The sequence below is a fragment of the Muntiacus reevesi genome, chromosome 16 (assembly GCF_963930625.1).
Source record: "Muntiacus reevesi chromosome 16, mMunRee1.1, whole genome shotgun sequence".
NCBI classification, from domain to species: domain Eukaryota; kingdom Metazoa; phylum Chordata; class Mammalia; order Artiodactyla; family Cervidae; genus Muntiacus; species Muntiacus reevesi.
Genome location: NC_089264.1, coordinates 7,683,628 through 7,699,233, shown reverse-complemented (window position 1 = coordinate 7,699,233; position 15,606 = coordinate 7,683,628).

Here is a 15,606-nt window from a genome sequence, read left to right as displayed (position 1 = left end):
GGTCGCTGCTTCCATATCTTGGCTTTCTTAAATAGTGCTGCAAGGATATATTGTACAGAACAGTTAGCTGTCATGTTGCAATAACCGTGAGTGGATTATAATCTATAAAAATACTGAATCACAATGCTGTTGTATACCTGAAACTAATATATTGTAAATCAACTCTAATTCAATTAAAAGTAAAATTTTGTAATAAAAAACAGAAAGAAAAGTACCTGCCTAGCTGTAAAATACCCGACTAGTAGTCCTCAAAACTGCCAATGTCACCTGAAACAAGGAAAGACAGAGAAATCAAGAAATCAAGGAAAGTCAGAGAAAGGAAAGACAGCCAAGAGAAGCCTCCAGGACTGTGACATCCAAACGACATATGGTGTGCTGGATGGGGTCCTGAAACAGAAAAAGGACAGTAGCTAAAACCTAAGGAAGTATGAATCAAGTATGCATGCATGTGAGAGGGTAACAGGTAGGAAGGCCAGGGGTCTCCAAACAGAGGAAACAGGCTGCAAGTACCAGACATTTTTATCTCTCTTAAGCTGCAGGAGGAAACAAACCATCGATGTTTTTTTTCTTCTTCTCTATACAAATTTAAAAGGAGGTTTCTCTTAAAATGCTGTGTTGCCATGACACCTGGTTTCACCTGAAGTTACTATTCTCAAACCTTGAGTTAACCAATACATTTTTTTTATGGAAATGTTTGTATTAAGATATGTTAATTTACCCCAGACACTGTAAGTTCCGCCAAATGGTCTAACCTACTTACTCAGATATTGCTCCCCTAATCTATGTAAACGAAACTATTTGTTTGGTAATCAGCCCTTCTGCAAGATTCAAGTCAATTGTTTTGTGGCCAGGGATGAATTATCTGGTGCCATTCTAAATTTTAAGACATTCCTTTCTTTTCATTAACAGACTGCGAGTGCCTATATAGCTTACAGCTAAAGACTAGGAGGGGGCTATTCTTTCTGCCCCCTTCTGATGCCTATGTCAGAAACTTTCTCTATCTCCTTTACACTTTAATAAAACTTTATTACACAAAAGCTCTGAGCGATCCAGCCTCGTCTCTGGCCCCAGATTGAATTCATCTCCTCCAGAGGCCAAGAATCCCATCGTCTTATCGTTCAGCAACGACCTTTCACATGCATTCTCAGTCACTCTGTGCTGTTTGATTCTTTGCAACCCCATGAACTGTACCCCACCATGTCTGTCCATGGCATTTTCCAGACAAGAATACTAGAGTGGATTGCCATTTCGTACTCCAGGGGATCTTCCCAACCCAGGAATCAAACCCGTTTCTACTCGGTCTCCTGCTTTGGCAGGCAGATTCTTTACCACTGCTCTACCTGGAAAGCCTATAAATAAATTATGGACTTAGGTTAATAATTATATACTGGTATCAGTTCATTTATTGTAACAAATATACCATATCAGTGTATGATATTAGTAAAATGGGGAAATGGAGGGCAGTTATATGGTAACTTGCTTATACTATGATCTTAATTCTTCTGTAAACTGAGAACTTTTCTAAAAAAGTAGTCTACATTTTTAAACTTTTTAAAAAGAAAATCAATTGGTTTACCAGAAAATGCATCATCTTCCCTTTATTAATAGTTTTAAGTCCCTGAAATACAGTGGGTATTTTAAATCTGCTATTCAGTTTATCCTTTACCATGGGAAATATTCTTTTAGTTTTTATTGTGATAAGAACAACTACATGAGATTTATGTATACCAGATCTTTAAAAATCACTCATCTTGCATAACTGAAATTTTCATACCTGGTCAGCAACTCCCCAGTTCCCCCTCCCTCCAAGCTTTGGCAACCACCATTTCACTGTTTCAATGAATTTGACTATTTAGATTCAATATAAGGACAGTAACTGTCCTTCTATAACTAGTTTATTTCACTCAGCATAATATTCTCAAGATTCACAAATGTTGTTGCATATGACAGGATTTCCTTTTATCAAAAGGCTGAATAGTAGTACATTGTGTGTATATAGTACAAAATTTTTAATCCATTCATCTGTCAATGAACATGTACATTGGTTCCACACCTTATCTATTCTGAATAACGCTGCAGTGAATGTGGGAGTGCTAATATCTCTTCAGGATTCCGATCTCAATTCTTTAAGATAAATACCTAGAAGCAGGTTTGCTGGGTCAGATGGTAGTTCTATTTTTAATTTTCTGGGAAACCTCCATATTGTTTTCCATTGTGACTGCACCATTTAGAATTCCCACCAACAGTGTACAAAGGTTCTAATTATTCTACGTTCTCACCCACACTTGCCTTTTTTTTTCTTAACTGTCCTAATAGATGAGAGGTGGCATATTATTGTAATTTGATTTGCATTTTCTGATGATTAGCGGCATTAAGCACGTTTTCATACACTTGTTGGCCATTTGTATGTCTTCTATGGAGAAATGTCTACTCAAATCTCTAACTCATTTTTAGTAGAATTATTAGGTTTTCTTTTTATCGAGATGCTATTGTTGTTTAGTGGCTAGGTCATGTGCAGCTCTTTGTGACCCCATGCAACTCTTTGTAGCCTGCCAGGCTGCTCTGTCCATGGGATTTTCCAGGCAAGAATACTGCAAATGGGTTGCCAGTTCATTCTCCAGGGGATCTTCCCTACCACGGATCAAATTGACATCTCCTGCATTGGCAGGCAGATTCTTTACTGCTGAGTCACCAGGAAAGTTCATTATTGAGATGTAGAAATACTTATATATTTTGGAAGCTAACCCTTATCAGATATCTTCAGGAAAGTTACAGGATACAAAATCAGTGTTTAAAAATCAGTTGTGTTGCTATACAGTAGTAACAAACTATTGAGAAACGGAATTAGGAAATCTATCCCATTTATAATAACATCAAAAATAATAAACTATTTAGGAATAAACTTAACTAAGAAAATGAAAAATTTGTACACTGAAAAAGACAAAACATTCATAAAATAAATAATATGAAAACAACTGGAAGGATAGCTCGTGTTCACAAATTGGAAGAATTAATATCATTAAAATGTCCATACTACTCAAAGACATTAGAGAAGGGAATGGCAGTCCACTCCAGTATTCTTGCCTGGAGAATCCCATGGACAGAAGGGCCTGGTGGGCCACAGTCCATGGGGTCGCAAAGAATTGGATTTGACTGAGAGATTAACATACTACCCAAAGATATGAACAGAGTCAAACAACGTCTGTCTAAGTCCCAATGGCATCATTACAGAAATAGAAAAGACAATTCTAAAATTCACATGGAATCACATGAGACTTTGAACAGCCAAAACAATCTTGAAAAAGAAGAACCAAGCTATAGGCATCAAATTTCCTTATTTCCAAATATATTATAAAGCTATAGCAATCAAAATACCATGTATAGACATAAAGATAGTCATGGAATAGAATAGAGAACCTAGAATTAAACCCACATGTATGTGGTCAACAGATCTTTGACAAGAATACCAGGACTACACAGTGGGGAGAGGATAGTGACTTTTTAACAAAGAGTGCTGGAAAAACTGGACAGCAACATGCCGAAGAATAAAACTGTCCTCTTCTCTTACACCACACACAAAAATCAACTCATAACATAGAGGTTTTGGTTAGAACTCCTGGGAGAAAATATAGAAGAAATCTCCATAACGTCAGTCTTGACAAGTATTTCAAGGTTATAACATCAAAGTTCAGTTCAGTCGCTCAGTTGCATCCGACTCTTTGCGACCCCATGAACCGTAGCACGTCAGGCTTCCCTGTCCATCACCAACTCCTGGAGTCCACCCAAACCCATGTCCATTTAGTAGGTGATGCCATCCAACCATCTCATCCTTTGCCATTCCCTTCTTCTCCTGCCTTCAATAACACCAAAAACAAGCAAGAGAAGCAAGAAAGCAAGCAAAAAAGAAAGAAAGAGATAAGTGGTTCAAACTAAAAGGCCTCTGCACAACAACAGTGATAATCAATAGTGTGAAAGACAACCTAAGGGATGGGAGAGAATATTTGCAAACCAGCAAAATGGTTAAAACCATTAACCTATTGAATGTGCTCTGTAATATAACAGACAGTAGCCACATGTGACCATTTAATTTTAACTGCATTAAAATGAAATAAAATTTAAAATGCAATTCCTCAAGTCATCTCAGCCACATTTCAAGTGTTCAATAGCCACCTATAGCTAGTGGCTATCATACTGGACAGCAAAGATATAGAACATTAGCAGCATTGCAGAAAGTTCCATTGCACAGTATGGTACTCAAACAGTAGACCAATAGAATATTAGGCATATATTAATCACTTAATTAATATTTGTTGAATTGCTTAAGGTGGGTGTTCTTTCCTAGGAAAAAGTGATATTTAGCTATGTTTTATTTATGTGTAGAAAGTTTATGCCTACTTATAAAAAATTGACTGCTAAAAGTTCATAAATTTTGAAAATTAAGATTTTTTGACAGTTCCTTTTGAAGAGTGTAGTTTTTCCATAACGTTTCACTGACGGGGGCTAAAGGAGAAGACGCCAGTGTGCTCATGAAGAGAAGACTTACACCTCCCTGGGAATTGTCTGTGCTGTGCTGTTTCTTCCCCTACTCCCCCTTTGAGCCACGGTGCTACAGCCACACGCAGAGGCAGCCCTGAAAGGCAGCAGAGGAAAATTTTGGACTGCTTGGGCAATTATGAACTTGGAGAAAACAAAATTAGAAGAATCATGATAAGGATGTCTGAGGAAGGATATGTAGATGAGGAGAATGGTTTCAGAACGTTAAGACCATGTGACAAGTGAACGCCTCTGGATGGCCCGGTCAGTGCTGGGCAGGCTGTCAGTAACAGGAGCACAGTCTGATCCATCCTAAGGGTGTCAGACAGCTTTCTCTCCCAGCTACTTCCTGTCTTTATTCAGCGGGCCTTCAAGGATGGAGGCCGTGCACGAGCTCAGCCTCATGATCCCATCACAGCTGATCGGTCAGCCTGCCAGCCATAGAGGCCAGAGCAATGCTGAGCCCTTAAAACATGATTTCTAGCAGGACTAGCCAGCTACCTTGTGGCAAGCTGACTGATTATACGGCATCTTTCCGTAAGTTGCAGTGCTTCATCTTCACAGGATTACATACATTTCCTTGGCATCAGTGATCTCCCCTCGTGCGGTACTTCTGCCAGGGCCACTGTTTGTGGGCGTAAAGCAGCAAACAAAGCTGGGTGTAATACACTCCCGTCCAGCACGAGCTGAAAGCTGCTCCCGGAAGCACTGACTGCCTGGCAACTCTGGCCGTCCCTGCTCAGGGGCTCAAGCTTCCTTCCGCAGAGAAAGTCCTCGGGATGAGCGCGGCAGCTGCATGGGTGAGAAGACCCCACTGTGCCCAGAAACGGTGAAGCCCTGAGAGGCACGACCATGTCTCTAAGACATGAAAACCGGTTTTCTAACACACTATCTGTGTGGTAACGTGGACTGTAAGAATTTGTAAGCACTTTGAGAAAGTTAAAGACATGACGAAATTAGAACTACTGATGGTGTTGTAAAAGAGATGTGATCAAATGATTTAAAATAAAAACTTATAATTTCTAGAAATTATTCTGCATCTGGGCTATCTCCAATATCAGCAAGTAAAACTGAAATAAGAGTTGGATGTCAATTGAATAAACAAAGTACACTAAATATTTATTATTTAATGATCGCTACAGTTTTTCACTTAATATAGAGCAACTTTATTTGGTCTGGTTTAGCTGATTTTTGTTTGTTTTAGGGGTGTGTGGGGAAGCAGTTCCTATTTAGAAGGAATCTGGATATACTGCCTTCACCTATAAAATTGGACCTTGGGGATACAAATTATTTTATCTCTAAGATCTTCTTCCAGATGTTGTATTTTCTAATTGTATAAACAGAATGAAAAATAGACAGTATTAGATACTATGAATATAAAAACAAACAATAGCCATGTAATCAGAATATTTGTATTTTTGACATACTCAAATTGATTTAAAAGTGTTCACAAAATATTAAACAACATACTATAACTTTATAGCCTCAAAATATTCTCCCAAGAGTTCAAATTAAAAAAAAATTCTGAGGAAAAAGAATAACAAAAAGAGTATCTATTAAGGGACATGGTCAATTACTATTAATACAGAAGGATTGCTAATGAAATATTTCTTCCTGGAAATCAGTCTCACACATTTATCCACAATGGAAAATGAGAGGCAGGAGAGTGTGAGCACCTGGTTATCTCTCTGATTCTTACGCCAAAGACAATACGGCCAGCATTCAGCATCTGCTCTTCAGCTAATACTTCAAGGAGCTGAATAAATTTCACTCTAGCTGATAAATCCACCCAAAAGAAAGGCTGATGTCAAATGTGAGCAAACTGCGTGCTGCAGTGAAAGAGCACAACCATTGGAAGGAGATGTGAGGCCTGGTTCTGGTCCTACCATTTCATCATCTTAATCCGCCTGGGTCTTTTCTTCATTAACTCAATAGAGACAATAATACCACTCACCACAGAGCATTCGTGTCACAGTCAGAAGACACGGTATGTGTGAAAGCAGCCTGAAAGCTGCAATGTGATCTGTTCTTTCTGTTGTGCATAAGCCTGTGGTTCAGAACTCTCCTATTTAGTCCTAGAGTAGTCAGTAGGAAGGAGCAAAGGGGAAATCTACAGAAATGGCCCTGGTTCGACTGACAGCGATCTCCCCATTCTTAACCTAAATTTTTCATCAAAAGAATAATATCATAAGAGAAATGATTATTCAGTCTTCAGAGTCAAGAACTTAATGGGTAACACTGCAGTTTTCCCAGTGTTCAGGTATGCTTATTAGTAATGTCCTTTTCTTGTCAAAGGTGTCCTACTTAGCCTATAAATTACATAATCACCACAGAGTGCTAGGTTCTAATAATAAAGTAGCAGTCATCAGTGAGTGGTCATCTATGCAGTCATCAGTGAGAAACCATCCAATGCTCTCTGGAGAAGGCAATGGCAACCCACTCCAGTATTCCTGCCTGGAGAATCCCATGGACAGGGGAGCCTGGAGGGCTACAGGCCATGGGGTCTCAAAGAGTCAGACACGACTGAGTGACTAACACACATCCAATGCTCTGCATACGTGAGGTGCTAACCAACCCTCTCTCCCTACCAATTCCCTGCTGGAGTGATTGATGCAACTAATAAAATAACAAGTGAATCACTGGATTCATTTCTAGAAAAGTTGGAATACTATGACTAAGGTGCCTCACTGGAGTAAAAGTCTAACTCCTTCTTTCTGCATAGAAACAGCGTTCAGCTAGTTCAGGGCTCCCAACCTCTCATTCTGCGCCATGCGTCACCACTGGCTGGGTTCTGACGAACAGCATGTTTGAAGGGGTGATGGGCAGCACTTCCAGGTCTAGATGAGAATCATGCATATACCCCAAAATCTCCCCGTGTAACTCACAGCAACTCAGCTCTGATCATTCTGATGACAATCACCCAGGGAAGGAAGCCTCTGTGTTGAGCAGAGCTGGTTCCTGTGAGAGAGAGAAACCTGCTTGCTAGGCCATTCAGGGTTCTGGTCTTTTTGCTATAACAGCCCCACTTCACTATAACTAGTAGAGAGCTTAGAGACTGGCCATCTTTGGAAATGAAGCACGGTGCTATAGCAGGGAAAGGAGTAAACCAAGAGGATGGAGAGAGAAAGACACGGAATGACCTCCTCCCCGGCCCTCCTCGTTTCTGCGCCCTGCTTCTCCCCCACAGGAGTGGCACGGTCAGCAAACAACAGTGTGGCACTCTGAGAGCCCCACCTCACTTTTACTTGGAAACAGAGTTCTTCCCCATAATAATTCAGAAGAAATCTCAGATTGCCTACTGATCACTCACACACACCACCACCACCAACTCACCTCCATCTTTCACTGCCTTTTGTCCCCTGCTACCAAAGAGACCGAACACTGACTGGCGTGGTTGCTGAAGGGTCACATTAAATCCTGGTTGACAGAAGCAGGTGAATAAAAACCACAAGCCATTAAAGGAGACAGAGTACATTGCAGAAGATGAGAGAAAGGGAACAACCAGAGCAGATGGCTCCCACAGATGCAGGAAAGTCAAATAGGAAGAGATAAATCATAATTCAAAGGGGAAAACAAATGGGGGGAAAAAAAGAATGAAATACTACACCTGAAAGATAAAATAAGAGACCAAAAGTATAAAGAATCAAGTAATAGAAATGTCAAAACAAAAATGAGAATGAGAATAGAGAAAGTTGAAATCGAAATGGTAATAGATGAAAACTTCCTGCATTTAAAGACCTCACCAATTCTTGCACATAACTAATTCCTTAATGCATCCTGAGACATCTCTTGATGGGCAATCTCAAACGTGAATTAAAACTCTTAAAAATATACTGGCCTCTAATGTGGGATGTTGCGAGTAGCGGAGGTTGAGGTGGTGATGGGGGTATGAGAACCCCTATGCACTTTCTGCTTGATTTTGTTACAAACTTAGAGCTGCTATTAAAAAAAAGTTTATGAAAAGATATATATGCAAAAGATTACTTGCAAAGTAATGGTAACTCTGCAAATATCTGATATCTTTTCTGTAACTCTGGAACATAGAAAATACTGAAATAACTTTAAGGCAATGAGAGAAAGCTATGTGGTTGAAGAATCCCACACTCAGCAGCCAAGATACCATTCTTCTACAAGAGAAAAAAGACAGTGTGACGTTCAGAGCTCACAGATCACACACACAACCAAGTGCTTATGTGCGGAGCGCACTTGAGGAGGCATGCCAATGAAATAAAAAAGAAATCAGTTATAGGATCCCAAGCTGGAGGAATAAGAAATACAAGAGAAAATAGTGGTGAGCGATGACTCTTGCATTTTTAATAAATTTAAATTGATGATAATATGAGCAGAAATTAATGTTTAAGTGACAAGTGAGGATTTTAAGAACCAAAGATATTGTAAGGTAAAATGTTATAATAGCTTAGAATTAAAAGTCTAGATTATCTGAGGAAAACCCAGGAGTTGGCAGAAGGAAAATATGTAACGTGAGGAAATAGAGAAGCAAAAACATTTAAAAGTCTTACTGGGTAGGTGGGAGGAAGTGGTAAGTACAATGACCTGGAGAATACAGATATGTATCTGAGAGTTAAAAACAGGAAGGTAACCAATAAGAAAGAAAAAAAAATCACTTCTTAGTGAAAGGAGGGCACAAAAGATTATTTTTAAAGGATAAAGTAGGGTAAAGGTTATTGAAATTTAACCTAGTCAAACAAAAAAAAATGTAAAGAAAGAAAAAACTAACAAAGTAAAATTAAAAATAAATATAAACTGATGCACAAAAAAGCATAATTAAGGGTATCTTCAAACCAGGAATCCTGGACCAAATAGCCATGAACAGGCTGAACACTGCTATCAAAATCCATGACCCTCAGTTTGACTTAGAAGCAAAGTTCAAATTAAAATACTGGAAGATAAACAGAAGGGTCTCACCAACATACAGCACATGCTTAATCAAAATCATGACTGGAAAAACATAAGAGTTACTTAAAGAAAGGCTGTTTATAGAAAATATATATAAAACAAAGTGCTTTTATTTTTCAATAGCTAAAAATAAAGAGATGGATAAGATATATCAAATAAATGCCAGAAAAAAGAGGACTGTGGCATTATCAATACAACACAAAACAGAATTCAAATTTAAAGAACTAATGGCCTAAAGACTTTTTAATAACAATAAACATAAATCTCCAAATTGCTACAGATACAAAGATTCATGTACTAAATAATAGAGTAACAAAATCCAGAAGCCAAACATTTGATAAAACTGATAAATTTGTGCAATATTTTTAGAGAAATGAGTACAGAGGCAATGATTGTCTTTTTCTAATAGCTGAAACTAGAAACAGGAATTTGTTTTCCTTTGCTTATGAGACCAGTTGTTTCATCCAATTCAACTGTTAATTAGCACACAGGATACAGACAAGACATTGGTCTAGAAATAAATGAAGTTCAGGGAGTAAAAGATTAACAGAAGTTTTAAAAACATTTCTTCTGTTTAACTTCTACCTCAAAGACCCTGCAAATTGAATTTGATTTCCCATAATTATAATAGTAAGGAATTCAATGAACATATAAAGGTATTAATAAAAAGTGGTGAAGTATCTGAAAGCGGAAAAGATATCCAATTATTGTTCAATAGTTCTTATTAACTATACAAATGATCTCAAGCGTGCTGCATCATATTGGAGTGTCTACCAATAGCATTTAATATATTATCTTAAGTATCTATCCCTGAAAAGCCTAGAACCACACACTGACACACAATACACTGAACTAATGCAACAAGAGGCATGCTCATGAATCAACAGGATGAGAAATTACTTAAGCATGGGGTTCACAGCTATATAGGAAAGCTTATATGGGTAACTAGCTGTTAATGAACTTGTTCGGTACAGTACAAAGAGCTACTTTATTCTTTCTCCCTTTGCCCCTTCAATCAGTTCAGTTCAGTCACTCAGTCATGTCCGACTCATTGCAATCCCATGGACTGCAGCACGCCAGGCCTCCCTGTCCATCACCAACTGCTGGAGTCCACCCAAACCCATGTCCATTGAGTAGGTGATGCCATCCAACCATCTCATCCTTTGTCATCCCCTTCTCATCCTGCCTTCAATCCCTCCCAGCATCAGGGTCTGTTCAAATGAGTCAGCTCTTGGCATCAGTTGGCCAAAGTATTGGAGTCTCAGCTTCAACATCAGTCCTTCCAATGAACACCCAGGACTGACCTCCTTCAGGATGGACTGGTTGGATCTCCTTGCAGTCCAAGGGACTCTCAAGAGTATTCTCTAACACCACAGTTCAAAAGCATCAATTCTTCAGCCCCTTCAATAACTCTCTGGAATCTAGTTCTTTCTAGCCTTTATAGTTAATCTTAGTCACAGAGTAGTCTCATCTCACTTCAATAATTAAAATCCCCAGTCCAATTTTATGTAGTATTTATGTAGTGGCCTTTACATTTAATTCAATATAGACACATCTCTTCACTCAGCTCAGGTCTGCCTAAATAATGGGAAGGAAGTGTGGTGAAAAACATAATAATAGTAAACAAGTTTTCTGACAATATAGTTGTGAAGCTAAAGAACCCCACATATACACTCTTCTCCTATAGTTAGGAGTGGGAGCTAAGTGCAGGTACATGATACACACCAAAAATCCTCCCCAATGGAATCCTCTCCTATACTCCTCAAAGTCTACTCTTTCCTAGGGCCAAGGTAGAGGATTTGTAATATTGGTATAACCTAATTCATAGGCTCTTAACTCATCCTAGTTAACTTACTTTAGATTGTGTCATTGCATGACAACTTCCCGTCAACTGTATGTTTCTTGGTCTTTAATATTTCAGTTGAAACTGAGGAGGGAATAAAAGAGTCCTGCTTTAACACCATAAAGAAGAAGTGAAAGAGAAATGAAATAGCTCATTTGGGAAGGCAATGAGATATGTTATAAAAGTGAGACAGCGAGACTTTTAAAAGTCAGTGAGAAAGTGAGTAGAGCATGTTTAGGAAAGCTGCTTCCAATCTATAAACTCCAAAACTTCTATTCAAGGCTAGAAAATCAGATGAAAGGAATGTAAGTTGTTTACTGAATCAGAAACCAGGTAGGAGACAACTGTCTACATCAGTCTCAGTTAGTCATGTGATTATTCACTCAAAAGACATTTATTGAATATCTACTGTATTTGGCAGAGGAAATACAGAAATAAAAATGGCATAACCTTACTTCTCATAGCTGGCCATTTTATGACAGAGAAAGACATGCAATAAGGGATACCTACAAGTAAAGTGGAGTGAAAGAAGATAAAGTCTTGGTGATTGGACAAGGAGATGAGATTATCAGCACCAAATTAAACAAACCAAGAAGAAATTGCATCTTAAATAAATAATTGAAAAGCTCAAGTGATTTTTTAGTGAGTTCCTAGAATGGAATAGTCAAATTGAAGACTCCATTTAACTTTCAGTTTTCTGTTAGCCTGATAAATTTGATTGGTGTTTTTTCCATAAATAAGAAGCTGCAAAAATGCTAGATATATAAGTAGAGAAAGTGATAAACCTAAGAACTTTATTAGCCCACTTGTTTTTGGATAATCCAACCTGGAGAAAATACTAACAGTTTCCTTTTGAAAAGCAAAAGACTCCACTTAAAACATTTAAGACAAACATGAGACTAACAAAGTAATGTCTGGATCAGAAAGGATTATATGTATCAACTCAATTCAGTGGAACAGGGTTTCCAAAGGTCAATGGAGGTCATAGTTTTTCCACAGCAGAAGCCATTTGGCAACATCTAACTAGCGGCAAAGTTGACAAAGTTACCACGAGAAGCACCAGAGACAGAATGGCATCAGTGAGCCCTGACCCTCAGGGATCCATAGATGAGTTACAGTTCACAGTGTTCCTATGGGTAAACTGGATGGGCTGACACTATGTAACCAGAATAGATGAAGAAAGGGTTAAGAGAATGCTTAAGCAGACACAGTGGCAGATATGGAGGTTATGGATGGGCTACCTCACCAAGGCTGCCATAGCTACTGCAAGTGCCTAACAATCAAAAATAGAGATCAAGGCTGAGCCACCACTATGAAACTACCCCTCAAGGAGGCCAACCAACCACTTGGTAAAAAACAACAAGCAATTCATTTTGACAAGAATCAATGTTTACACCAGATTTGGGATTTAGCTTACCCCCACATGCATTAACTTGATTTAGCTCAAGAATTTTAAATCATCTAGGGTCTGATTTGTCATCCTAGGATCCCGCATATATCATTCTTTTATCAGCTAAAAAGCTGCCACTATGAATCCATGATCACAGATTCTCCAGGTCTACAATTTATCACATGATCCATAAACAACTGCCTCCCAGAACTTCATAAAGAATGACCTCTGAAAGGCTCAACTCAGGCATTAGTTTGGAGATGACATCATGCGTTTTGGGGATGTTGTCAGTCAATATGCTACAAATGCTTTAAACCAGTAGACTTTATATGATGCTGAAAAATAGAGTATTCTAATTCAAAGCATTAGAAGTAGCACCTTTCACCATTACTCATAGTTACTCACTTGAGAAATGGTACCAACAGAGGGCATGCTAAGAGGGTATTAAAACTAAACTTGAGGCTAAGCTACTGTCTGGACATTTGGGGGTTTATATGCCACTATAAGGTCCATCTAGTCAAGACTGTGGTTTTTCCAGTAGTCATGTATGGATGTGAGAGTTGTACTGTGAAGAAAGTTGAGCGCCGAAAAACTGATGCTTTTGAACTATGGTGTTAGAGAAGACTCTTGAGAGTCCCTTGGACCACAAGGAGATCCAACCAGTCCATCCTAAAGGAGATTGGGAGGACTGATGCTGAAGCTGAAACTCCAATAATTTGGCCACCTGATGCGAAGAGCTGACTCATTGGAAAAGACCCTGATGCTGGGAGGGATTGGGGGCAGGAGAAGGGGACGACAGAGGATGAGATGGTTGGATGGCATCACTGACTCGATGGACATGAGTTTGAGTAAACTCCAGGAGTTGGTGATGGACAGAGAGGTCTGGCGTGCTGCGATTCGTGGGGTCACAAAGAGTCGGACACAACTGAGCGACTGAACTGAACTGAACTGACCTGAATGCCAGTATATCAGCAGGTAAAAGCTAATAAACAACAAAATAACAGATTTACTATAGTAGTAAGACAAATGGATCCTGGTTACAATGAGGAGGTAGTTCTATTGTACAGAGCAGAGAAGGGATGAATATTTCTGGAACTCAGAAATTTTATTAATTTTATTAGTGCTTCTAAACCCTAAGTGATAAAGGCAGGGTAACCAGGGGTTCCAACCACTCACATCAAGCTCTGTGTCTAAGGCTGGGTTTCACTAGAAGCAGAGTATGAAAGAAGGATTCATCTGAAAAGTTGTTTTTTGGGGAAATGTTCCTAGGAAAACAAACAGGAGAGTAGATAAAATGAGACTGAGAAGGAAGAAGGCCAAACAACAGTATGATATCAAGCGGAGGGCAACATAGAGAAATAATGTTTCCATCCCACAGGACAGCTCTGGGGACCATATGGGTGACATCTCACAGAGGTACTGAAAAGGAGTCAGAGCATCAGAGTAGCTACATCCTATTAGTCTCTGGTTAAGAGTTGCCCCCTCGAGGATGGAAATTCCCATGTAATTCTGAGTCTCCTTGTCTGTTGGCAAAGTGGGTTCCAGCAGCCTGATGACAGCCCAGTGCCAAAGTGAATTGGGTACTGAGTGTTGGACATGAAACAACACTGAAATTCAGCATGCACACACACACACACACACACACACACACACACACACATACAGTGAAAGGCTCCAAGGAGACGTGGACAAGGCATCTGCTATAGTCTGTCTGGGTTACCACGCTGGGCAAGCAGCAGAGAACATCAAAAATGATAAGTGTGAGCGTGGAACAATCCAGAATTGGTGATGGGAAGGAGAAATGATGAAAGAGAGGAAGAAAAACAGAGAAATAATAAATCAAACGTGGGACCAAAGTCCTAGCAGAGACTAAGCTTGTAATTTGGCCTTTCAATCTTTGTATTGTAAGGTTTTTTTAAGAAACTGTGACCAGTCACTGCCTTGATACATGGAATCTGAGATGTAGACTGTGGCCAACAGATCCATACTACTTTTCAAATCTTCTCTCTCAGTGTCACCTGGAAAGCTTCCAACCGCCGGCATCTGCCACTGCGAATCTGAGGGCTTAGTCTGAGTCTCTCCAGAGTAGTTCTCACAGGGGCAGCAGGCTGGAAGTACCAGGAAAACAACATCTTTTCTCTTTTTCTTTCTGGCTAGAGACATCCTTCAACCATCTCTGGTGCACAAACATCACTCTCTCTTGCCCCTCTGGTTGGGATCACTCTGAAGCATGAATTTTACACTATTACCCAGAGCTGTGAAGTTAAGCTTCAAGTCTCCATCATGAGAGCTGTTTCAATTGTGTATCTTCTTTCTAGAAGAGAAGCTTTTCCTCCTTTTCTCACTCCCCTACTCCACTGCTGATGTTTTCTGCTCTTCCCAAATACTCCTTGCACTCGGATCCTTGTCTCCAGGGCTGCTTCTGAGGGAATCCGAACTCTAATACCCAGTTCCATGATTACTGGGCCATTTAAGCACAAGTTTCTCACCTAGGGGCTTCCCTGATAGCTCAGTTGGTAAAGAATCCGCCTGTAATGCAGAAGACCCCGGTTTGATTCTTGGGTGGGGAAGATACACTGGAGAAGGGATAGGCTACCCACTCCAGTCTTCTTGGGCTTCCCTTGTGGCTCAGTTGGTAAAGAATCTGGCTGCAATACGGGAGACCTGGGTTCAATCCCTGGGTTGGGAAGATCCCCTGGAGAAGGGAAAGGCTACCCACTCCAGTATTCTGGCCTGGAGAATTCCAGGGACCATACAGTCCATGGGGTCGCAAAGAGTCGTACATGACTGAGCGACTTTCACTTTCACTTCTCATCTAGAGCACGTATATAAAAGCACTGAGACTCTTTGAAGAGCCTTTGAAGAAATATAGCAGAGTGCTATGAGTCTTACCTCCTGGAAAGAAGGAGAGGAAAAGGTTGCT